Raw genomic sequence first — 26,216 nt, forward strand, 5'->3', positions numbered from 1 at the left:
ATAATATAATAAAGTTGAATCCATTTAAAAAAAAAAAAAAAAAACAGTTTTATATTTCCATACAAAGACGCGTTATAGCCTCCCACTCTGCGCTTTGAGAGGGATCTTCATGTTGTTGTAAAAGGTACGAAGAGCTAATTTTATCTTCCACAAGGCAAGGCATTTAGGCTATGTTTGCGCGCTGCCAGAGAAAGCCAAACTAAAACCCGCGCGTGTGAAACGCGCTTTCCAAATGAACTTGAAAAATCAATAATTAAAATAATCAAAATAATTACATTAAAATCAAAAATACACTTAATAGCCTACGTGTGTCAAAATCATTTCCTAAAATATTCTTAAGGAATTTATAAATTGTGCAAAATATTTTTAATAGGCCTACATTTTTAAAAAATCTCTCTCTCGCCAATAGGGGGTGCTGCAGCACACCCAGCACCCCCACTTCCTGCGGCCATGCTAGCCAGTCTCAAGACCTAAACCCAATAGAGAATCTTTGGAGGGAGCTCAAACTCCGTGTTTCTCAGCGACAGGCCAGAAACCTGACTGATCTAGAGAAGATCTGTGTGGAGGAGTGGGCCAAAATCCCTCCTGCAGTGTGTGCAAACCTGGTGAAAAACTACAGGAAACGTTTGACCTCTGTAATTGCAAACAAAGGCTCCTGTACCAAATATTAACATTGACTTTCTCAGGTGTTCAAATACTTATTTGCAGCTGTATCATACAAATAAATAGTTAAAAAATCATATATTGTGATTTCTGGATTTTTTTTTTTAGATTATGTCTCTCACAGTGGACATGCACCTACGATGACAATTTCAGACCCCACCATGATTTCTAAGTGGGAGAACTTGCAGAATAGCAGGGTGTTCAAATACTTATTTTCCTCACTATATATATATATATATATATATATATATATATATATATACACACACACACACACACACACACACACACACACACATACATACCGTGAATAATCCGGTGGGGCGCAGCGGAAGCGCAGTCCACGGTCAAAGAACAAAAAAGAAAGGTAGTCGGTGTAGATTCCACGGTGGAAGCTGCGCGGCACTGAACAGTCCACGGGTAACACGTGTGATGAGCAGCAAAACCATAGATAATAACTGACAACGTGAATGTGGAGGTGATGGGTTTATATGGGTGTGGTGATGAGTGCTGAACGAGTCTCAGGTGTGTGTGCCTAGTACGCTGGAAAGGAGCTTCAAGGAGAAGGAACAGGGAGCTCCCTGACACATACATATATATATATATATATATATTAATACAAAACAAATTAAAAATGTTGTTACCTAATGAATGTGTCCAGGATGAAGATCCACATATAGAACACAAGCAGAGAAAAGATGATGATGATCATGAATGTGTCTGTTCTCAGTCATGTTCTCATCACTGACTCCCTCTGTCTCATCCACATTAACCGCAAACTTCTTACTGCCTTCTGCCTGCTGATTCTTATCTCCGTAAAGAGTGAGGGTCAGGACTTTATACACCAGCGGATTGAAAAAGACGCGCAGTAACAGGAAATCGGTTGTTCGGCTGAAATCGGTGCCCAGTGAAAATAAAAAATTTATATTTCACCAAATCAATGAATTAAAACTAAAGTAAGAGCCGGTTTTGAAAATGTAAGAAGTAAAAAGTACAGATATCTGTGTAAAAATGTAATGAGTAAAAGTAAAAAGTTGTCTGAAAAATAAATAGTGGAGTAAAAAACTGATACCAGAAAAATCGACTTAAGTACAGTAACAAAGTATTTGTACTCCGCTACTTCCCACCTCTGGTAGCACTAGACCACACTGTTTAAAGCCATTTATTCTCACTAACACATGAGAAAAACTGCTTCCTAATTATTATTATACTTAAAGAAAACACCATTTAGCTCAGATTTTTTTAGCTGATAATTTTGGTGAAATCCCAAACAAATAAATGTAGTTAGCTAAGCGTTTGCATTACTAAGAGCTTAGAGTTAGTTAGATACGTCTATAAATGTACATTGCCACATTTACTTTGAATTTCAAAATTAATGATGGTGATTCCACAAAGCCGTTTTCAAGGACCATTGCTGTTTCCTTTACACATGCTTCCTCTCTGAACAATTATTTCTATACATGATATTATCTTCCACTGTTCTGTTGATGACATGTTTCAGCAAATCCAGGTGACAGACACAAGCTTTGCACAGAAAATTGAGGAACGTCAATGGACATCAATTGAATTCATTTTTACTTGTATATCTTTAAAAACAAAAGGACCACGTCATCACAAAGGGGTAATGAGCTGCTTGTGATACTGACTCCTTCAGACCATACTGATCCTTCTTGAAGCTCTACTCCTGATTAGAGTCTTGTGCACTCACTGCTGCTGAGAATGGCACCATGGGGACAATTCAAGGACTGCCATGAGATTGCTGTAGATGGTCTCCTCTGAATAGCCCTCATTTGAAATTGATTTGGCTACTTTAGGAATAAAACGTAAAACTAATGTACTCATTAAAGAGCCCTCTTACATTTACTAAGAATCCTTTGGATTTAGTGCACTGGTTTTAGAGTTGTGGATCAGAACTGACTCGTAGTGATACTACCTGGTGATACCCAGATGATTCTAGGACCTATCAAGGTTTCTTATGCAGGTTCTTTTGCCCTGCTTGCACATTAGAAAGGATCAGGCATAACATTATGACCACCAGACTAATATGGTGTTGGCCCCCTTGTGCTGCCAAAACAGTCGTGACCCGTTGATTATTAACAGCATGAACTTCTTCAGCAGTTTGAGCTACAGGAGGCTTTAGACAGCTAGGGTACGAAGTTTGCCTTAGGGGTAAATTTTGACATCCCAGCTAAAAATGTTTTTACAAAACAAAAACTACAGACAAATTACCGATGCACACTGGCACACACATGCACACTTCAACACACACACAATAAGAAACTAAGATTGTGTGCTATGGATTTCATTCTTTCTCATCTTGCATTCCTGACCTTCATCTTTAAATAAAGAATAAATCCCCCAAGCTGACAAATAACCAATTTTGTTAAAGAGCAATAAAGTCTCCTTTACCATATGGCAATAAGGGAGGGATGGCAGCAGAAAATGTCATAAAGATGACCCCTGGGCCAAAAAGATGTTTCCCATGCCGATTGTTTTACAATTTGTTTATATTCATTACACCATCATTCTATAAATGACCAATTTATATGCTTTTAATTAATATGGAGACGAGTGGAACATTGTGGATGACCAGCATGCCTACATACAGTGCATATAAAAAGTATTCACAGCACTTCACTTTTCCACATTTTGTTATTCAATTTAATTCGTGTTTATTTGTATTGCACTTTTAACAATAAACATTGTCTCAAAGTGTAAATTGTCCCTCATGAACGAACCGGTGGCGACTGTGGTGAAGGAAAAACTCCCAGAGATGGCATAATGAAAAATACCTTGATTGGAACCAGACTCAAGACTCATCTAGGGTTGCACTGAATGTCCATTTATAACAGATAAATGGTGTTGAGGTGCAGTGATGGTGATGAGAAGCAAACTGTAGTCCTGAGTCAGTGTAGCAGACAGTTAACATTAACTACAGTCCAAATCCAAGTCCTCAGAGTTCCTGTTCTTACTCCGTAATTTCATGGATACCCAGAGCGTTGAGGAGAAACCATCCCCGGCTGCACAGAGTGGCCTCCAATCGAAGAGAATGCTATCCAGAAGCAGGCCTGGATGAAATGGGTAGATCCAAGTAGAGGAGAGGAGCTGGAACAGTGGTCATTGGAACCTCAGGATCATGTTTAACTCGACCGAGAGAGTGGGAAAGAGAAAGAGAGAGAGAGAGAGAGAGAGAGAGAGAGAGAGAGAGAGAGAGAGAGACAGAGAGAGAGAGAGAGAGAGAGAGCGAGAGAGCGAGTGAGAGAGAAGAGCGATGACAGGAAGAGAAGAATGTTATGTGTCCTTATTGTTGTATAAAAGTTAACGACACTGTGAAGTTGGGACTCCTGCAAGTCTCGCTATGGCATCAGAACTAAAAGGACGAACCAGAAGGTAACACATATCTAACCCAGATCTGCTCCTTTACCCCAAAAAAATCTACTGATAAAAGACTAAATAAATATGTGTTCAGCCTCGACTTGAACACTGAGACTGTGTCTGAGTCCCGAACACTGATTGGAAGGTTGTTTCATAACTGTGGGGTTTATAAGAGAAACATCTGCCCCCTGCTGGAGTCTTCCTTATTTGAGGTACCAACAAATAGCCTGCACCTGTTGATCTAAGTAGGCATGGAGGATCATAAAGGTACAGAAGTTCACTCAGATACTGCGCCGTGAGACCGTTAAGTGCTTTATACGTCAGTAGTAGTATTTTATAATCAGTGTGAGATGTAATTGGGAGCAGTGTAGACTGATTAAAACAGGGCTGATGTGCTCATATTTTCTAGGTCTAGTGAGGACTCTTGCTGCTGCATTTTGAACTAACTGAAGCTTATTTCTGCACTTACTCACACACCCAGACAGTAAAGCGTTACAGTAGTCTAATCTAGATGTAATGTGTTATGTTACAGCCTTACCCCAAAATAGATTAAATTAATATTTTTTCCTTAAAATTCCACAAACAGTATTCCATAATTACAATGTGAATGAATTTTGTCAAAATCTTTGCAAATTTCTTAAAAAAAAAAAAGGTGTCCAAGAACCTGTTGGGCACATTGAAATAGCTCCAGTGTTTCTCTGTGGAGAGAGAAGAACTTTCCAGAAGAACAACCATCTCTGTAGCATTCCATCAATTAGGCCTGTATGGTAGAGTGGCCATATAGAAGACACTCCTATTCTTTCCAAAGTTGTTAAAAGCTTCCCACACCTCCTTCAGAACCCTTCAGAGTTTCAGTAGACTCTGTACTCCAGCAGGTCTGCATAAATTATCTGTCAAAGCTTTACCATTTATATTACTATGCAAATGGTTCTATCTTTTTTCCCAAGAGCAGCTTACATAGACTTCATTGAAGATATTGCCACATTGACATATGCACACATATTACATTTTATCCTCCTAGCTGCATGTATTTGGACGGTGTAACATGTAAAAACCCAAATAATCTAGATGAGGATCAACATACTTTTCTACACCAACATTTTGCCTAGCTGCTTTAATTCATTTTTCAGTATTGTCCATGAGTATCAGATCAAAACACACATTCCCAAATCTTTATAAGTATCTAATGTTTTAAATCTAATTCTGTAAATGTAATTAAATGTTTTTACAGAGCTGTGGTGGATTGATTACCACTGTTAATGTTAAGCTCGGTTATTACCAAGCTTATGTTTAAAGGCTTGTATGGAAAATATTTAGAGTTCCTTACAAACTATAAATATAGGATTTGATACATGTATACATTATACAGTATTCATAAGGCTGGTAGTGGATTGATTTTATGAATGAAAAGAATCATGTTAAAGGAATTTTAACAGGTGACTAGAACATACTAGAAGGGTTTTCTTAACAATAACATTTTTAGTGTTGAACTCTCCCAGAAATATTATTATTTTCGTTTCTAGACATTGTCATCTTTGACATCATTGACATCTAGACAAATTCATACATTAATCCGAAACACAAATTCTACACAAAATGCATCTTCAGCTCTGCTACCTCCAGCTCCACCTCCTGTCTTTTACTCAATGCCACTGTCTCTAATCCATACAACATCTCAGGTCTCACCACAGACCTATAAACTTTCCCTTTCACTCTCACAGATACTCTTCTATCACAAATCACTCCTGCTATCACTCTTCTCCACCCACTCCACCCTGCCTGCACTCTTTTCTTCACTTCTCTAACACACTCTCCATTACTCTGCACTGTTGACCCCAGGTACCTGAACTCCTCCACCTTCTCCACCTCTTCTCCCTGCAACCGCACCACTCTACTACCCCCCCTCTCATTCAGACACATGTACTCTGTCTTACTCCTACTGACTTTCATTCCCCTTCTCTCCAGCATGTACCTCCACCTCTCCAGGCTCTTCTCAACCTGCTCCCTACTCTCACCACAAATTACAACAATAATAATAATAATAATAATAATAATAATAATAATAATATTAATAATAATAATAATTATAATTATAATTATTATAATATATTTGAACACCCTGCTATTTTGCAAGTTCTCCCACTTAGAAATCATGGAGGGGTCTGAAATTGTCATCGTAGGTGCATGTCCACTGTGAGAGACATAATTTTTAAAAAAAAATCCAGAAATCACAATATATGATTTTTAAACAATTTATTTGTATGATACAGCTGCAAATAAGTATTTGAACACCTGTCTATCAGCTAGAATTCTGACCCTCAAAGACCTGTTAGTCTGCCTTTAAAATGTCCACCTCCACTACATTTATTATCCTAAATTACATGCACCTGTTTGAGGTCGTTAGCTGCATAAAGACACCTGTCCACCCCATACAATCAGTAAGAATCCAACTACTAACATGGCCAAGACCAAAGAGCTGTCCAAAGACAGTAGAGACAAAATTGTACACCTCCACAAGGCTGGAAAGGGCTACGGGGAAAATGCCAAGCAGCTTGGTGAAAAAAGGTCCACTGTTGGAGCAATCATTAGAAAATGGAAGAAGCTAAACATGACTGTCAATCTCCCTTGGACTGGGGCTCCATGCAAGATCTCACCTCGTGGGGTCTCAATGATCCTAAGGAAGGTGAGAAATCAGCCCAGACCTACATAGGAGGAGCTGGTCAATGACCTGAAAAGAGCTGGGACCACCGTTTCCAAGGTTACTGGTTTGAAATCATGCATGGCACGGAAGGTTCCCCTGCTTAAACCAGCACACGTCCAGGCATGTCTTAAGTTAAGGGCCATAATTCCACTAAACGTGTTTGGAGGAAGAAGAATGATGAGTACCATCCCAAGAGTACCATCCCTACTGTGAAGCATGGGGGTGGTAGCATCATGCTTTGGGGGTGTTTTTCTGCACATGGGACAGGGCGACTGCACTGTATTAAGGAGAGGATGACCGGGGCCATGTATTGCGAGATTTTGGGGAACAACCTCCTTCCCTCAGTTAGAGCATTGAAGATGGGTCGAGGCTGGGTCTTCCAACATGACAATGACCCGAAGCACACAGCCAGGATAACCAAGGAGTGGCTCTGTAAGAAGCATATCAAGGTTCTGGCGTGGCCTAGCCAGTCTCCAGACCTAAACCCAATAGAGAATCTTTGGAGGGAGCTTAAACTCCGTGTTTCTCAGCGACAGGCCAGAAACCTGACTGATCTAGAGAAGATCTGTGTGGAGGAGTGGGCCAAAATCCCTTCTGCAGTGTGTGCAAACCTGGTGAAAAACTACAGGAAATGTTTGACCTCTGTAATTGCAAACAAATGCTACTGTACCAAATATTAACATTGACCTTCTCAGGTGTTCAAATACTTATTAGCAGCTGTATCATACAAATAAATAGTAAATAAATCATACATTGTGATTTTTGGATTTTTTTTTTTTAGATTATGTCTCTCACAGTGGACATGCACCTACGATGACAATTTCAGACCCCTCCATGATTTCTAAGTGGGAGAAAATAGCAGGGTGTTCAAATACTTATTTTCCTCACTGTATATATATATATATATATATATATATATATATATATATATATATATATATATATATATATATATATATATATATATTAGTGTCTCTTTATTTCTCTCTCCACTATTTTATAGATCAAAGTAAGAAAATAATATAATCCTAAATCAGTTTGTGATTTTCACTCATGCAACATTTTAGATGTTAATCCTCTTCTCACAGATCCAAGCATACTGCTTTCCACAGGAAACATCATGCCAAGCCACATGGTCAGACACAACACAGTCCTCATCTCCCAAATTGTCAGGCTCACCTCCATAAAAGAACCTGAAAGAAGAGAATTGGTCTGCAATTAAATTTTTGTTGGTAGTATGGTTTTATTTAATGTAGTTTTACACATGGTGGCCTCTGAGGTCTAAAAGGAAATGCTTCAGAGTTTGAAGCACAGTCAGCCGCTCCAGGCAGTTGATGTGTCACAGCGGATGGGGCCCTCCCCAAAGAAATTGGGCAGAGTGGTCACTCATGACCCGCCCGCCAACCCGTTAGTAAAACCATCTGTCATATGGAACAACCAGAAACTCCCAGCATTGGGAGATTGTATGGAGTGGGTTGCCCCTCTGAGAGAACACTCGGGTCCTGAGCCATCACTCAAGAGGTCTCATGTGCAGAAGGAGAAAGCACACTCTACTTGGCGTTTAGCCTTGACCCCAGTTTATATGACCCCGATTTTGTCTATAACCAAATATAAATAGAATAAATTAATATAAAAGACTGCACATTGTTCTAATGCTCATCTTTTAAGTGAAGAAGGACAGAGAGCCGGTAAAAACATTATTTTGAAGGAAAAATGTGCCATTTATCATGTGAAAAACTTGCAGTGTGCAAGCACCATTAAAATTGTGAAATTCACTTAAGAGCAACCACTGACCAAATTCATTCTTACTTATTTTTGAGTGCAGAACCGTCTACCCATTTCCAGACTCCCTCAGTGTCTCTGTCACTGGCACCAATCCAAGCACCTTCACTTATTTTCCACCCAACAACCAATTCCTGTGAGGAATAACATCCGATTAGACATTCTAGTAAATTCACTCATTTTAGAATGAGCCGCCAGTATTAGAGATGAGTACAGGGGAAAAGTGCTAACTTAAAAATGTCCAGCATGAACTGGAGGTTGGCAGATGAAAATAATTTATGTGGTCCATTTTATGAATCAAGAAACAATGCAATTTAAAAAAATCTCTGGTTGTTATGTAAATAAAATTGACCATTTTATTTCAAATTGAATATGCAATCATTCATTAAGAGCTTAGAGTCAGTTATCCTAAGAGCTAAGTTTATCCAAACATTCGTTTTCAAGGCCTTTATTCCTTCTAATTTATCTTTTATGATCTCTTTTATCAGTGGACCACATCACAAAGCATCTTCAGAGGAAAATCCGATATAGATTTAAACTATTTAGCTAAAACATTACTGAGTATTACTTTATTTAATCAGGCTTTATTACTTCTTGGTTGGACTACTGTAATGCCGTACTGGTTGGATGCTTTAGTAGATGCATAAACAAACTCCAGTTACTCAACAATCCAGCAGATGAGGTCTTATTAAAACAAGGAGAAATTACCAAATCACTCCTATCTTATATACACTATTTTGCATCTATGAGAAGAATTACTGAATGAATGATCTCCTGCCACAGTACATAAGCAAAGATATTTTTTTTAAGGTCCACTGAGCCTCATTCTATCAACACATGCAAGTTCTCTGTGATTAGAGTCTGGGACTCAGGTGCAGTCTCACTATACAAGTCTAGGTTCAGTTTGTTTACTGAAGCCTTTAATGACTTTTGTTAGATAAAAGGGGAGACCCAGAAAGTTCCTGGGCATCAGATGTTTTGGTAAACTTGGATGTTTGGATGATCTTCTCTGAATAGCTTTCAGTTCATTACATACCTGCATTTAAACTGAAAACAAATCAACACATAAATGGGCATAATGCTTTTACTGAAGTTCCTTTTTAGCACATTTGGCAGTGTTTAAATTTAGAGTGCTCTGTTGTGAGTGAGAAATGACTCATGATTGTTCTGTTCTGGTTTGATCAAGATGAGTCTGGTTCCTTTAAAGGTTTCTCCTTTATGCCATATTGGGAAGTTTTTCTATTATTCTTTGGTACCTGCCACATCTGTTTTATACATTGGGGATCAAAATGTATAAATTGATTTTGACCTGTTTTGTGACAATTTCATAAGCTTGATATAACCGCAATTAAACTGATTTAATGAGAAAACGTTCCCCTTTGAACATTACAGAAAGTGATTAGTCCAGTCATTTTAGAAAAAAATTACATTTTTAGTTGCTCTGATTTTGAATTCCTTTGTGAAATTTGTCGTTCAAGCTGAGTTATGAAAATTGTAATAATGTATATGATGATATGAATATTATTGTAGAAAAAAATTAGAAAAAATGATAAAAGAGAGTAGAAAAAATATAAAAATCCAATTTTTTTTTTATATGACCTGTTTCTCTTTGTTGTTTATGATCATCAGGTCTGCACCTTTTCCCTTGCAGTCCTGTCTGCTCTCACTCCAGTTCTTCTTCTCAGTAAAGATGTAGTAAAAACTGGAGCTGACGAATCTCCATCCTGGTGTGTTTAAGTCTTTCTCTGTACAGAGCACAGATTAAAATCATGAGCACTTTAATAACAACACTGCAAACTGCACCCCTGCTATTAATATTCACTGCATTTCATCATATCCTGAACAATGTCATAAACTCTTATGAAGCATCTGCAAAATTCAGAAAGGGACAATGTGAATGAATTTGTGCGTTAATTACTTCATTATACTGAATATTCTGAACAAATAATCACATATAATACACAGCCAGTTTGTAACATCTGTATCCTGAGCTGTTCGGGTCTAAAGAAAGTTATTTTTACTGTATGTATTATCTACACAAGATAAAGTCATATTTTGAGTTGCATCAAGTCAAATTGTATGTGTGTAAGTACATGAAATCATTTTTTTTCTTGTGGTCATTTGCATATTTGTTGCATCTTCATTCATGTAGATCTCTTCATATGATATTGTGCCATTCTTTAGATCAGCCGACCTTCTGTCTGCTAAGAATCCTGAGTTTCCATAAACTGATTGACTCATTTCTTTCTAAAGACACTTAAGCTACAGCAATGCTGTCGTTCCCTGTAATATAACTACAATCTGTTTAATATAAAGCTCTTTACACTCCCCACTGCAGCCTCCAGCTCAGATATAAAGTTTGTTGAAAAAAAAAAAAACAGTTCTCACGACAGGAAATTTAAGTGTGATCCTGTGGTATATTCACACATTATACATTCTAACCTTGTACAGAAGCACTGCGTTTACTGGCCTGTAAATGTGACTTCACTCCTCAGTATCAGTAGACACTTCTATTGGTTTGCATATACATTAATTATAAAGATGATCTTTTTTTTTTCCGAGAGCAGCATACAGATGGAAGTACTTTATAGCATCCACTATAAACTGCCTCAGACCAGTAATTATACCTTCATTTTTAATTCACAAACTTTTTACTGGTGTTTTATTGAAATTCAGTGCTTGTATTCCTATTGTACTGCACCACCATTTATGAACTCACAATACAATCAGAAGCCCCATATGATCGTAAAGGTGCATGCACTACCAAAAGCTAGAGACTCCGCCTTTAGAGCAGAGACAGCCTTAAAAACAGCAAGGGCCAAACTGTCCCGAGCCATCAGAGATGCAAAGCCCACACAAAAAGAATCCATGGCCACTTCCAGGACATGAGAAACACCCGGTCCATGTGGCAGGGCATCCAGGCACAAATTACAAGACAACTTCACCTGCCTGTGACCCTGACACGTTCCTCACAGCGATCAGCTGCTCTTTCTAACCAAGGCTGAAGTAAGTAATTGTCTTTTTATTCTTATCAACTGTTTGAACTCTGCCCCTGATGGTTAAGAGGAGGTGACATTTTTTTTATGTATATCACTGTGTTTTTTATACCCCAATCAAAATCAATACATCATTATTTGTATTGCGTTTTTAACAATGGACATTGTCTCAAAGCAGCTTTACACAGATAATGTGATAAGAAAGAATTAATAAGGTTGTTCTTTATAAGTGTAAATTTGTCCCTAATGAACATGCTGGTGGTGACTATGGCAACGAAAATTCCCTGAGATGGCATTAGGAAGAAACCTTGAGAGGAACCAGACTCAAGAGGAAATCCATCCTCATCTGGGTGGCACTCAATGTCCATTTACTACAGTTAAACCATGTTGATGTGCAGTGATGATCAAATACAAACTGTTGTCCTGAGTCAGTATAGCAGTCTGTTAACTTTAAGTCTTCCTCAAAGCTCCTGTGTTACAACGTAATTTCATCACGGCCGTAGATGAGAAACATCCCCAGCTGCACAGAGTCACCTCCAATCGAAGAGAACGCCATCCAAAGGCAGAAAACGAAGCAGGAGGATCCAAGTAGAGGAAAGGGGCAGGAACAGTGGTCACTGGTATGTTTATGTTTAAACTGACAAAGAGAGAAAGAGAGAGAGAAAGATAGGGATTATTAAGTCTCCTTATTGTTGTATAAAAGTTAAGGACACTGTGCATTTGTGGACTCCAGCAAGATTTGAATCGGCAGTAGAACAAAAAAGAAGAACCAGAAGGTAACAAAGACATAAGGGATCCCTGGGATAAGAGACGACCCACCACACCACCGCAACAAACCTGGGTGAACGTGTGAGAGTGAGGGACCAACAGCATACAAATATCCCAGTTCACCAAACACTCGATATCCATGATCCCTCCAGATCTGCTCCTTTACCTCAGAAAAACCTACTAATAAATGGCTTAATTAAATAAAAAAGACAGTAAAGAATTACAGTAGTGTTATCTAGATGTAACAAAAGCATGAACTAGTTTTTCTGCATCCTATAACAACATCATTTTTCAAATTTTATCAATATTTCTAAGGTTGTAAGGTTTATGTATAATTTATACATAACAGCAGTGGGCCTAAGACATATCCTTGCGGAACACCGAACTTTACCTTAGAGAGTGTGGAGAACTCACCATTTACATCAACAAACTAATAGCGATCAGTCAAATAAGACAAATAAGTCAAATAAGACCTGAGCCAAGAGATAGCTGTTCCCTTTATTTCAACAACATTTTCTAGTCTAGCAAGAAGGAGATTATGATCAATGGTGTCCAAAGCTGCACTGAGGTCGAGAACAAAACATGTAAAGAGACAAAACCCTGATCAGAGGCCAATGACAGGTCATTTACCACTTTAACTAGTGTCGTCTCTGTGCTATGATGAGGTCTAAATCCTGACTGATACATTTTGAACATTTTATTCCTAAGTAGATGTGTGCAGAACTGCTGTGCCAGACACTTTTAGAATCTTGGAAATAAAGGCGAGGTTTGATATTGGCCTGTAGTTGGACATCTGACAGGGTCAAGGTCAGGTTTCTTAATTAGGGGGTTGATACTGTAACTGCAGTTCGAAAGATTTAGGTACATAAAAAGAGATGATTATTTTTAGAACCGGTTCAATTACTTCTGAAATTATCTGTTTGAAGAAACTTGTGGGCAATTCAAGATGATCTTGAATCTATCTACAGGGTTATTTAAAAAAAAGTTTGGATTTATGATAATATTCTGGAATTTATTTCCTTATATTTTACATTTTATTATTCCAAAAGTTAATAAATCTTCAATACCTATTGACAGTGTGCATGTTAGTGCAGTGCTTTTATTCTCTGTTAATTTTGTACTGAATAAAACTCTTGGCTTATGTTTTTTATGAGGGTGGAGAAATATGCTGATCTAGCAGCACTAAGAGCGTTTCTAGAACTCAGGACATTCTCCTTCCATGCTATAAAATATTAACAATTTCGTTTGATACCAATTACGTTCTAACTACCGAGTGGCCTGTTATAAGGTGCATGTATGATCATTATACCCCGATAAATCTTTTCTCCCTGATCATTTTGGATTTAAGGGGATCTACATCATCTAGAGAGTAACGAAACATTGATTCTAGACATTCAGTGGCGCAGTCAAGCTCTGCGGGGTCAGACGGAGATCCATATAATGTTGATAATTTCGGACGATAATTGATAAAACTCGCTGATGTATGTACTTAACACGGTAACATGGTGAGGTACTTACAGTATGACTATAGCAGATTTTAAAAAGAGATAAGGTAATGATCTGAAATAGCTTCAGACTGTATGTGTGTGTGTGTGTGTGTGTGTGTGGGGTGTCTATAAATAATACCTATATGGAAATATTATATATAATGATTTATGTAAAACACATACAGTACAGACATATATATATACAGTACAGACCAAAAGTTTGGACACACCTTCTCATTCAAAGAGTTTTCTTTATTTTCATGACTATGAAAATTGTAGATTCACACTGAAGGCATCAAAACTATGAATGAACACATGTGGAATTATATATGGAATTATATACATAACAAAAAAGTGTGAAACAACTGAAAAATGTCATATTGTAGGTTCTTCAAAGTAGCCACCTTTTGCTTTGATTACTGCTTTGCACACTCTTGGCATTCTCTTGATGAGCTTCAAGAGGTAGTCACCTGAAATGGTCTTCCAACAGTCTTGAAGGAGTTCCCCGAGAGATGCTTGGCACTTGTTGGCCCTTTTGCCTTCACTCTGCGGTCCAGCTCACCCCTAAACCATCTCGATTGGGTTCAGGTCCGGTGACTGTGGAGGCCAGGTCATCTGGCGCAGCACCCCATCACTCTCCTTCTTGGTCAAATAGCTCTTGATGCCTTCAGTGTAAATCTACAATTTACATAGTCATGAAAATAAAGAAAACTCTTCAAATTAGAAGGTGTGTCCAAACTTTTGGTCTGTACTGTATATATGTGACACATACAGCATGCATATAGGATACATGTTTATTTATATAAATGGTCAACACGTTTTATTTTCAAACATTTATTGTTGAATTACAATTGCTTCCAGAGTCAAAAGACCAAGCAGCAGGATATAATGCAGTACTCAAATTGAAGCAATTGTTCAAAACCTGTGTGCCATCAAGTAACAGGGACCAACAAGGAACCAAATCTAACATTTCACATACTGTAACATTGCAACATTAAAGATTATTTTCAAAATTTTTTTAAGTAACATTGTGATATCATTGCATAGTCAGTCTAGTGATACATTTGCACTTTCTCCTGATCTGAAACTTGAAACACTGCATTTGATTGATTGTCTCAAACTGGAGTCAAAAATAATGGAATAATGTCACTTCTAAAACTCAGTAAAAAATTGTGAAGCAAATGTTAACAGAGCAAAAGGATAAATATGAAAACAAAAAAAAAGAACAATCACATACGTAGTTAATAATGCCTGGTCTGGAGTCCACGTGTCTTCCTCTCGAGTTCACCTGTCTTCTTCTGGAGTTCATCTGTCTTCTTCTGAAATTCATCTGTCTTCTTCTGAAATTCATCTGTCTTCCTCTGGAGTTCATCTGTCTTCCTCTGGAGTTCATCTGTCTTCCTCTGGAGTTCATCTGTCTTCCTCTGGAGTTCATCTGTCTTCCTCTGGAATTCATCTGTCTTCCTCTAGAGTTCATCTGTCTTCCTCTGGAATTCATCTGTCTTCCTCTGGAATTCTTCTGTCAAATTGCTGTGACTGGTCTGTAACTGGTCTATCTGTGTAGTCATGTTGTTATACCCGATCTGTATCTGGTCTCCCTCTGTAATCAGCTTGAACCACAGCATTGCGATGGCAGCCAGCATGAGAAGCACCAGAATCAGTAGACTCGCCACAGCCAGTCTGTAACATCTGCATCCTGAGCTGTTCGGCTCTACAGAGAGTGAATTATATTGTATGTAATATCTACACAGGATGTAGTAAGATTTTAAGTTACAGTATATCAGGTAGATTAGTGTGTATGTAAATGTGAGTGTGTGACCGAACCTGAAATCATAGTCTCTTTGTTGCTTGTAGTCACTTGCATTTCTGTTGTCTCTTTATTCATGTAGATCTCTTCATATGAGTTTGTGCTGTCCTCTAATTCAGCCGACCTTCTGTCTGCTAAAAATCCTACGTTTCCAAAAACTGAAATACTCATCTCTTTGTTAAGACACTGGAACTACAACAGTGCTGAAAATTCTATTACTCTAGCAATCTCTAGCTAACAACTACGTTTAGGACAGGAAGTTGAAGTCTGAACCTGCTCTATACAGACACCTAATAATATAAACATATATGGGTTTGTTTTATAACCAATAAATGTAACTTCTCTTTTCAGAGTCTCAGTGTACTCTCCTCCTGGTTTGCATAAATTATTTGTCAAAGCTTTTACACTGATATTTTGTGTAGATGTTTTTTTTTTTTCCCTAAGAGCAGCTTTTTACAATAATTAAGGTAATAATGGGTACATTCTGGTACCAAAAATGTTGTTGTACTTTTCAAGGGCAAATGTGTACCTTTGGTGACTAAATTGGACATCAGTGCCATAATGTATTATCACATTTAAATTTGTCCTTTTAAGCTAATTCCAAAGTGACAAATGTGGGAATTAAAATTTGTCAGGAAAAAGAACATAACACAGGATAAGGTAACAATTGAGTTAAGTAAGAACAAAACACAGGGTGAAGAGTACAGTAAGAATGTTTATTAGATATATGTCGAAAGGTATGATTGATTAGTAGATAGGATTGGTTGGATTGTAATAATTAGGGCTAGTGTGGTCATAGTTAAAGTCCTTGCTGAAGCCAGGGATAGTGAGAGAACCAGTGGCTTTATGGCAATAGCTTTATTACCAAGCAAGTTTACACTCAAAAGGAATTTGACTTGGCATCAGGAGCTTCCAGTGCAGGAGAAAGTACAGACATAATGTAACAGAATAGTAAACCAGACAATTAAATAATGAACTATATACAGAAGTAAAACTATTGTTTTAATAAATGTACATATGTTATTTACAAGTGTGCAGTTTACAAATGGACCATTGGATTCCATGTATAAATGTCAGTTATGATGTACAATGTGTAATTATGAATATCTTAATTGTTCATGCTAAGTATAGCCCAGACATGGGCAAACTACACTGGATGAAAGCAACGACTTAAAAGACACTGCTCAGATCCTGATTTTCATCCGAGGGTTTAATAATAGTTTTGAGATAACAGAAGAGTTTTTGAGGTTGAGTCCCTGAAGGGAACAACTCGGGGAGAGGATTTATATAACACGGTGTCTGCTGCCATCGAGAAACATAAACTACCTTGAAGTAAACTTGCCAATGTCACGACGGATGGATCACCAAATTTAACTGAAAAAAACGTTGGGCTGCTAAAAAGAATCCAGGATAAAGTGAAAGAGGAAAACCTTAAACACCTTTAGAATCGCTTTGCAAGTCTATATTGCAGCTTAATCATGCCGTGAATCCAGTCGTAAATCTTGTCAACTTTATACGTGCACGGGGACTTCAGCATCGTCAGTTCATCAAAACAATTTGTACAATGAGCCTTGCATATTCATGCTTTGCTACATGTTATAGGCCAAATATCTAATGTAATTTATATATATGAAATCAAATCAAATTTTATTTGTCACATACACATACATGCAGGGTACAACATGCAGTGAAATGCTTTTTAAGATGGTCCGGCATGAGGGAATAAAATGGGGTGATATATATATATATATATCCTGGCCCGGCCCCTCTGTCAAATTTTAGAACCCATTGTGGCCCATGAGTCAAAAAGTTTGCCCACCCCTGGTATAGCCTGTGGGGGAAAAAAAAAACGTTCTGGTAGTTGGTGCTCTGTTGTGCTGACCAGAAGGCAACAGTTTGAAGAGAGAGTGGCCTGGGTGTTTGGAGTCCAACGAGATTTTCTTATACTAAAAGATCTTGGAGATTGGGTAGTAGTTTTGTGTCTTCCGACGACTCGTTTCACATCCTCTACATATAGCAGGGGGAGGCAGGAAGGGTGGTTGCAGGGGGGAAGGTGAATGTGTGAAGTGCAGATCAGAGGGGGTGGGTGGTAGACTAGGCTTTTCAAACCGACAATAGAACACATTTTGATTTTCAGCCAGTTGTTGTTTCTTCACAGACGGGTTGGGGGTGGTGTCTTGTACTTGGTAACAGAAGATTATTCTTTTAGTAATATAATTATTTAAATAAAGAAAGTTACCAATAGTGCCCATTAGATCCACAAAGAAGTCTGATCAGTTCAATGGCTTGATGGATTGTGCCAGCCGAGATAGAGAGATCAGGAAGAGTGATGAGAAAAATCAAAAACAAAAAACAAAATAGGAGATATCAAATAATAAAAAAAAAAAACCCTAAAGGAATTCAAAACTAAATTTTTTTTATCAAGGATCTGCTCTGAGCCCTTTCCTGTTTGCAGTGGTGATAGACAGATTGATGGGCAAGGTCACACAGGAGTCTTGGACTATAGTGGAGTAGGGAGCAGATTGAAACAGGCCTGGAGAGGTGGAGGTACATGCTGGAGAGAAGGGGATTGAAAGTCACTAGGAGTAAGACAGAGTACATGTGTGTGAATGAGAGGTGGGGGGCAGTGGAGTGATGCGGTTGCAGGGAGAAGAGCTGGAGAAGGTGGAGGAGGTTAGGTACCTGGGGTCAACAGTGCAAATTAATAGAGAGAGTGTTAGAGAAGTAAAGAAAAGAGTGCAGGCAGGGTGGAGTGGGTGGAGAAGAGTGACAGGAGTGATTTGTGATCTGTAAGAGTGAAAGGGAAAGTTTATAGGACTGTGGTGAGACCTGAGATGTTGTATGGTTTATTGACTAAAAGACAGGAGGTGGAGCTGGAGGTCGCAGAGCTGAAGATGTTGAGATATTCATCGGGAGTGACAACAATGGACAGTATTAGAAACAAGTTTATTAGAGAGACCGTGCAGCTATTATGTTTTGAAGACAAGGTGAGAGAGCCCCGATAAAAAAGGTGTATATCGGTAGAAGAATGCTCAGGATGTACCCGCCAGGCAGGATGAAAAGTGGAAGACCAAGTAGGAGGTTAATGGATGTGGTTAGAGAAGACATGCAGGTGGTTGGTTTGCAGGAGGCAAATGTAAAGGACAGGGTGGTATGGAGACAGATGATCCACTGTGGTGATCCCTAAGAGGAGCAGCTGGTAGAAGAAGAAACAAGATAAGAATACTCACACCGCCTGTCTGGTCTGCATCGGGTTTTCTCCCAGTGCTGAATGAACTTCTCTGCAGAACTGCTAAATTCCAATGCAGGTAGTGGGGAGTGATTATGCTCTTTTTTGAGGATAAAATTGCAGAGAAAAGGAAGCTTTGGGATAGAAGATGGCTTGCCACACCACCATCAAGAATCTTGATTATACGTGGGGAGCTGACATTTCATTAAAACAATCTAACACCATGATTACTCCAAATCTGTTCCTTTACAAAAAATATATATTTTTTGCATGATTAAACAAATATGTTTGGAAAATAGAATGTGTTGACGTCTTGAACAGTAATTGCAAAGCTGTTTCATAATGGTGAGGCATTTTAAAAGAAAACAGCCACTTCTGCAGTCTTCACTATAGAAGGTAACAAAAAATAGCCTGCCCTTGTGATAGAATCAGGCATTGTGGATCCTAATCATAAAAATGTTCACTTAGCTACTGAAGTTTGAGACCATTCAGTGCTTTAGTAGTATTTCATCATTAGTAGTATTTTATAATCAGTGTAAGATTTGATTGAGAGCCAAAGCGGAGTGGATAAGACAAAGGCGTGATGTGGTCATGTTTTCTGGTTTGGAAGATTCAAATAAAAAAAAAAATGTCTAGAGAAAATAACCTCTAAGCTTGGAGCAATATAAAGAAATGTTTTGAGGAAGAAGCTTTAAGAGCAACCAAAAGGGAACACATTTTCTACTAAGTAAAACTAAATATTGTCGTTATGAGTCATTACTCAGCTACATCTAGAGTCCAATTCTTACCCTCTAATCTGACTCCAATGTATGATAAAGATTTAACTCGAATATCTCTAATTTAAGCTGATCACATTATTGGTTGTATTTCTTCTTTAATTTAAATAAATTATTCAAAACATTCCGTCTTTTCAAATAATCATTCATTATGCACCCAGAGTCGCTTAGAGCCTTGTGCTCGGCTAATGATACCTGCTCACGGGGGCACATTGGCCAGTCCGAATCTTAGTCAGAGGATATAACAGTAAACTAATATTCTTTAAGCAGCTGCTCAATGCTAGCTCGTGCATAAAGAATAATGTATTTAGCCACTTAGTTATAACTTGCTAAGTCAGTGATAGTCAGAAATCAGAAGGTTCCAGACGTTGTGCTCTATGCTCCATCCGTTCATGAGCCTTCAGTTTGTACTATCCCGGTCTTAGATTTGCGTTAACACCAGGCTACATAATCAACTAGATAAAAAATGATTTCAGGAAATTTTAGAGTTAATCAAGAATTTTACATTTATTTGCCATGCAATAATCAATAAACAAATGTCAAATCTAAAACAAATAATAGAAGAAAAAACATGATCAGCATAAAACCAAATGGTTTAGCAATGCAATTTACAAAAAAATTGTTAAAGAGATACTATACCTGGCAACAGAGACACACAGAGACTGTGTGAGAAGTTCTGACTACGGAATGCTTCCCTGAATGTTTTGTCAAATTTCCTTAAATACCCAAACTATCATAAACACTCATAAATTCAAAGTTATAAAAGCTTTGCAAACCCTTTCTTGGAACAGAGGTGACCTAAAAAACAAATGTCACCTAGTGTAAAACCGACACCTGATAAAGTCTGTTCTACTGATCTGGGACTAAAATAATTTTCCAATCACACCGAGACCTTTAAAATGATACCAAACATATGGAGGTAAGCTTCATACATTCCACCAATGTAATTGTTACATTATGCAAGTATAGTAGCTTGAATTCCGGGAACTAAGTCACCTTTCCATGACCAGGTCATCTCCCCAGGTGGGAAATAGAGAGCTTAAGGATGGGTGACTGGGCAGCTGAACAGATGGCTTTCTCTGCTCAGATTAAAGAGATCCTCTCCTTAGATTAGAAAGTTTATTGTTTTGTTGAATAGCAGTTCTTGGGGTCTGGGAGCATGGAGGGATCTGACCATCCTTACAATCTGAATTGGTTTAAATTAAACTGTGTTACAGTTGTTCTCACCCATATGGATGTTCTTATAGAAGGATAATGAAACAAATGTGAAATCTGTCAAAATATCTGAGTAATAAAACAATGTTGTGTAGTATTGTATAATATCATGGGCGCCGTTAGGGGGGGGTGCAGAGTATGCCAGGCATATGGGCCCAAGAGAATGCTAGGGGGCCCCACAATCATCAATTAAAATTTTTCCAATTAGTTATTTATTTTAATCGTACATACATTTTAAATAATAACACTGGTGAAATAAAATTAATTCCCTGTAAATAAAATTAAACTATATTAACTTTATTAATAATAATATAATATATATACATATTATATATATATATATATATATATATATATATATATATATATATATATATATATATATATATATATATATATATATGGGAGCTTAAACTTCTGTCTTGCATGCGCCCCTGATAATCTTACTACAATAGTGGTATGGAACACATTCAGCGTTTGTCTCAATTTATTTCTCTCAATTTGTTTTAATTAAATTAAAATGTTCCACTATGTCTTTTAATCTGTTACTGTCTGCTTTTTATGACCACCAGGTCTGCTTCTCCTCTCTCACAATCAAACTGATCTCACTGTTAGTCTGTCTAACCCACAGTTTGTGGTGTGGTTTCCTATAAAAAAAAAACTCTGGACAGGAAGTATACGACACATGCCACACCATTTTTAGATGCCCATATTGATGCTTATCCTCTTTAGAGTCTCATTAGACACGATACTGCAACGGGGCTGCATACATTCTCTGTCATTGATATCACTATGTAGGTGTTTCCCCCAGAGCATGTAGCCCCGCTGCTGTAATTAATTTTTTAGTATTGTGCAGGTTAAAACCCACATTCCCAAATCTTTATAAAAATTCTATTTTATAACAGTGATGGACAGTAATGAAGTAAATGTAATTCGTTACTGAACGTAAGTATCATATTTAAAGTATCTGTACTTTACTGAAGTATTTCCATTTCCAGAGACTTTTACTTTAACTTCATGACATTTTAAAGTCAAATATCTTTTTACATTTTGCTCAGCTACATTTTGTTTATTTATGAGGATAAAATTGTAACTGGTCAAACACGCAGCAAGCCACCAATCAGGGTTGAGCGCTCATTCTGTTTTGAACTGTGGTATTTACGTATCACCAGCATGCAGTTCGGTTTAACAGCAAGCAGAACATTTACAGATGAATAAATAATGAAAGAAACTGTTGACTTGAACTCACCACAACACCCGTGGCCTTATTAGTTGCACATTATCAACTTGTGCTGTTAATATCATAAACAGCAGCTACGCTAATTTCTCTCCATTGCTTCTCTTTTTTCTCCCCATCACGAGGCTTCCTGAGGTTTGGCCAGCTCCAGTCACGTCCCACTTTATGAAGATTATGGACCTTTAAAGAAATTGATGTGGAATTTACAAACTTCCACCCAGAGACGTATCAGTGCCAGCTGGATCCCACTACATGTGTGGAGTTTTGACATTGGACCTTCTGGAGTGTTTAAAGGCTCTGGCATGGAGAAGCTGGTGTTGGATCTGTAATGATCACAAATGTTGAGCTATTTTATGAGTTGCTCAGTAGCTCCCAGTTTTATAACCATAATGACTGTATAAGACTGTAGAAAGTACATAACTTATAATCACACACTCAAGTACTCAGGTTAGTTCTCACTCTCCAGTGTTCTGTAGTGTTTAAAGACTATAATCACACTCTTGATGTCACCCAAATGAAGATGAGGTTCTGCTTTTTGAGTCTGGTTCCTCTCAAGGTTTCTTTCTTATAACATCTAAGGGAGTTTTTCCTTCCTTCCTTTCCTTTCTCTTAAACTCTGTAAAGCTGCTTTGAGACAATGTCTGTTGTGAAAAGCGCAATAGAAATAAACTTGACTTGACTAGTTGAAAAGAAGGGTTTGGGTTCATGATCATTGTAATAGAAATCAGTGTTTGAGTCATTAATATCATTCTATTAATAGATCAGTGTGCTGAGAGTCACAGAGTCTTATTACATAAACTGAGTTGATTAAGTAAATAGTCTTGTGAGAAAAATAATAATATGAACATTATACACATAATAAATCATAGTAGTTTGGATTCTTAGTTACATTTGAGGGCAAATACTTGGGAAGCACTTTTACTTTTACTGGAATAATATTTTATTTGTATTTCTGTAAATGTAATTTTCTTTCCTTCTCTTTTTTATGTCAACATTTGTTTACTGATTAAACCTAGCAAAATGACAGTGTGGGTTTTAGACTTTCTAGGGTCAGGTCACTGACTGGACAACATTATATATATAATGGTCTGGTAGTAGATTCTTTTGACGGGTGTGGGCCTGGGTGGTCTAATGATGGTAAAGATTGATTCTATGGATCAGTAATTAAGTTACTGATTTAGTAAGTTGTGGGATACTGGCTCTTTAAAGTCACCTGAGGGTTTGTTATCTATGTAGGGTTTGCCCTTGTGCTACATTGTTGGAAACATTCATATCATAAAAAAAACTGGATGTTTTTATAGTTTTTTCCTAATGCTGTGAATGTCCTTTCTAGGCATTTGTTATTAATACGGTTTTCATTTATAAAACTATTTATTTTTATTTTTTGCATTGCACTTGTTTTGTAGCTGATGTTTATGAATTAAATATCCCGATGTTCTGGATGTCTCCCTTTAAAGTGTTTTCTACTTTTATATATGTACAGTAATCCCCTGCTTTACCGCAGTTATACTACTAATAACTAATTAATTTCTATTGCAAATTATCTGGTCTCTTACGGATAGATTGTAGGGAATTGTTTTTATGGGGTTTTATTGAGTGTGTGTTTATAGTGTGTGTGGGAGGATGAGTTATGCCTTAAATAATAATAATAAAAATGTATTATATATTTTACACACACACACACACACACACACACACACACACACACACACACACACACACACACACACACACACACTATATTGCAAAAGTATTGGGTCACCTGGTCATAAAGATGGTATGTGATTTTTGAACATTGCATTCCACATTTAGTACCAATATGCTCTTGTAATTCCCTCCACTCTTCTGAGAAAATGTTCCACTAGATTTCGGAGTGTGTTCATGGATATTTGTGTTCATTAGCCACAAGCGTATTATAAAAGGCAGGTACTGATGTAGGTGAGGAGACCTGGGGTGCAGTCAGCGTTCACATTCATCACAAATGTGTTCAGTAGGGATGAGATCAGAGCTCTATAGCAGACCACTTAAGATCTTCCTCTCCAAAGCATGTAAACCAGATCATCAAGGAGCTCACTTTGTGCACAGGGGCAGTGCCATCCTGGAACATGTTTGGGTTTCCAGGTTCAAGTGAATGCTACAACTTATTATAGTGAACCTAAAGACATCCTGTACAATTGAGTGCCTCCACAGGAAAGGCCAGGTGACCCAATACATTTTGCAATAGGGTTATGTATGTAACCCTGAGGGAACAAGACGCTGCATAGAAATGCCTTGGGAATGCCTTGCGTTGTTCACGCTCTTAATCACGTGTGAAACCAAGCCACTAGGCAAGTCCTGACATCATCAGCGGGTGACGTCGCATAAACAAGGAAGCTACAAAATGGGTGAGCGATGGAAGCAACATTAGCTTCTGTAAAAGGGGAAGGTAAGCGCTGCAGGGATGCAGGGAGTATGGCCTGTTGACGCAGCGTCTCGTTCTCTCAGGGGGAATGTAACCTAGTAACATTCCTTTTCAGAAACTCGAGCTGCGTCAAAACGATTTGGCAACGAGTGTCCAATCATGCCATACTGACCAATCACTGCCTAGCGTGTCTGAGCACAACCAGCATGCAGAACAGAGGAGCCCCAAATCGTTTTGACGCAGCTCGAGGAAGTGGCTCTGATGTCAACCTGACAAAGGTCAAAGGGGTGGACCAGCTCGCAGTGTTACAAATGTCTTGTAGAGAAACTCCAGCTGACCAGGCCGTAGAGGCCGGCATACCCCAGGTGGAATGAGCCTTGACTCCGAAGGGAAGACCAGAGAACTCATGAAACGAAGAAATGGCATTTACAATCCATCTGCTGAGTGTCTGCTTATTGGCCAGAAAACCTTTCCTATGAGGGCCATAGCAAACAAACAGCTGCTCCAACTTCCTCCATGGACATGACCTGTGGATATATGTGTTCAGTGCTTGCACAGGTTTAGGGGCTACGGAAAGAGCCTGTAGGTCCCGACCTTCTTAAGGGAGGAAATTGCCAGAAGAAAGGCGGTTCTGACCAACAAATTCCTAAGAGCCACTTCGGCCAAGGGCTCGAAGGGGGGCTCAGATAGAGCCACCGGCACAATGGCCAAGTCCCACACAGGCACTCTGGGTCGTATCCCGGGCCTCACCCTCTGGGTGCCATGTAGGAAACGTGTCACGAGGGGGTGTTTCCCAAGCGACTGCCCCGCTGGCGCGGTAGAATAAGCCGTAAAAGCAGACACATAAACCTTTAGGGTTGATGGAGCAAATCCTTGGCAAACTGTTTCTGCAAAAACTCCAAAACTAAACCAACCGGGCAGTTGACTGGGCGGGGGTGAATCAGGGATACCCCTGCCTGTGAGAGAAGATCCCTCCTGGGAGGAATTTCCCAATTAGGTCCCTCGAGGAGGGACAGCAGGTCCGTGAACCACGATCTGCCTGGCCAACAGAGACGGGCAGACCGGGCTCATTCCTGGCTGATTATTTCCAGAATTTTCGGGAACAGCCCGGTAGGAGGAAAGGCGTACAGACGTCTGCACCATGGCGTCTCCAGAGTAGCAAACAGATCCACTTGAGCTCTGTAATATCTCTGACATATCTGCTCCACCACCTCGGGGTGGAGCCTCCATTACCCGGGCCTCGGCCCTTGCCTCAAAAGGGCGTCTGCTCTCCAATTTAAATGGCCTGGGATATAAACTGCCTTTAATGAGAAGCTTTTTTTTTCCTGGGACCACAGGAGGATCTGCCGCGCCAGCCTGTGAGACCAGAGGCCCCCACTGGTGGTTAATGTATGAGACCACCAACGTATTGTCTGTACAGACCAACACATGGCGATCTCTCAGGGCTTGAAGGGCTTGCCACGAGACCTTGAATATACAGAGTGGATTGCTCTTCTTGGAGAACCCTCTGCCTCTAAGCCACCACTGGAGGGGTCTTAAATAGATAAGGCCAAGTGGGATCACATTGGGCACTGCTTTCATGAGACCCAGCCTCTGGAACTGGCCTTCTTTTACTCACTTGACTGCCGTGAGAAAGACTTTGATCCGGGCAGGAGACAATTGTGCCCACAACATGGTCGAGTCCCACACTACGCCCAAGAAGGTGGTTCTCTGCAGAGGAGAAAGCACACTCTTTAAACCATACTATATTCGCGTATAGCAATTGCGGGACAAAGGTAC

At 38.7% G+C, this 26,216-nt stretch overlaps 1 protein-coding gene and 1 long non-coding RNA gene across 5 annotated transcripts in view; one reads left to right on the top strand and one right to left on the bottom strand.

Moving 5' to 3' along the window:
• LOC310723321 (uncharacterized protein) overlaps window positions 1–26,216 on the top strand; it is a 487,719-nt gene that overhangs the window by 179,668 nt on the left and 281,835 nt on the right. The window lies entirely within an intron of this gene.
• LOC310724301 lies at window positions 7,771–10,259 on the bottom strand. Its single transcript, XR_014533035.1, has 3 exons — window positions 10,121–10,259; window positions 8,549–8,655; window positions 7,771–7,932 (listed from the first exon to the last, which is right to left on the bottom strand). It is a non-coding gene; the product is annotated as an uncharacterized lncRNA (long non-coding RNA).

This window comes from Silurus aristotelis (genome assembly GCF_946808225.1).
Source record: "Silurus aristotelis genome assembly, chromosome: 3".
Classification (NCBI taxonomy): Eukaryota; Metazoa; Chordata; class Actinopteri; order Siluriformes; family Siluridae; genus Silurus; species Silurus aristotelis.